This window comes from Echinops telfairi, unplaced genomic scaffold, assembly GCF_000313985.2.
Source record: "Echinops telfairi isolate 266 unplaced genomic scaffold, ASM31398v2 ScPeMD7_34;HRSCAF=130, whole genome shotgun sequence".
Lineage (NCBI taxonomy): Eukaryota > Metazoa > Chordata > Mammalia > Afrosoricida > Tenrecidae > Echinops > Echinops telfairi.
The window spans coordinates 2,079,650-2,080,847 of NW_022103931.1; positions in this window are offsets into that span (position 1 = coordinate 2,079,650).

Sequence of the window (1,198 nt, forward strand, 5' to 3'; positions counted from 1 at the left end):
AGGGGGAACCGATTACAAGGATCTACATATAACCTCCTCCCTGGGGGATGGACAACAGAAAAGTGGGTGAAGGGAGACGTCGGACAGTGTAAGATATGACAAAATGATGACAATTTATAAATTATCAAGGGTTCATGAGGGATAGGGGAGTGGGGAGAGGGAAAAAATGAGGAGCTGATACCAAGGGCTCAAGCAGAAAGCAAATGTTTTGGGAATGAAGATAACAAATGTACAAATGTGCTTAACACAATGGGTGTATGTATGGATTGTGACAAGAGTTGTACGAGCTCCCTATAAAATGATTTAAAAATAAATTAATCAAAATAAAACTCAGCTTATACACAAGTATATAAAGTAGTTCTTTCTATAATATCTTGACTACTTCCTGTGCTCTTTCCATCTTAGTTGGGAAGGCTTGCACCCACCTAGTGAAGGTATCTATGACAACTGAAAGGTATCGATATCTTGGACAGGCTGGCATTTGGGTGTGAACAAGCTGCCAGTCATTCCCAGGGTAAGTCTCTCTTCTTTGAACGTTGGAACCGCTAACTTCAGGCTTTTCAAGCACTGAAGATTACCAATAGCCCAGAAGAGGCAGCTTTAGCTCACTCATTTCATAACTTTTTGTAATCCTTTTCCTGAGAACAATCTCCCACACAGTTGAATCAATTTATCCCAGTTGAAGTGACAAAAGTCATGCAAGCCTTTAACTACTTTCCACTCTATTCTCCAAGGCAGGGTTAAGAGTCCATGATCCTGATAGCATCCCCAGGCATCCTTGCCATGCCCATTCTGCTCAGCCCACTCTATGTCTCAGTGTAGCAGGGTGAGTATCCTTCATGTCGACATTAGTGGTGAGGGCTCCTAGGGTGTCGCCTTCTTTCATGGCCACATGAAAGCTTTGCGGTCTGCAAGATTATGTCCTTGGCCAAGCTCATCTGTTCCCTTTGCAGTGAATCACGGCCTCTAAAAGTCTCACAATGTATGGTCCATATTTCATTAGCCCTTGTTCTGCATTTAGATCGCCTCTTTCTTTCCAGATTGGGGCATGAGAGTGAAGAGTGAAAGATGCATACCCAGAATCAACAGAAATGAGCCATTTCTTTCCTTCTCCCGACTCCAGGGACCTGTAAGAACTATGAGCTTGAGTTGGAAGAGGAAATAAAATAGAGATACATTTTTGAAAAAAAAAAAAAAA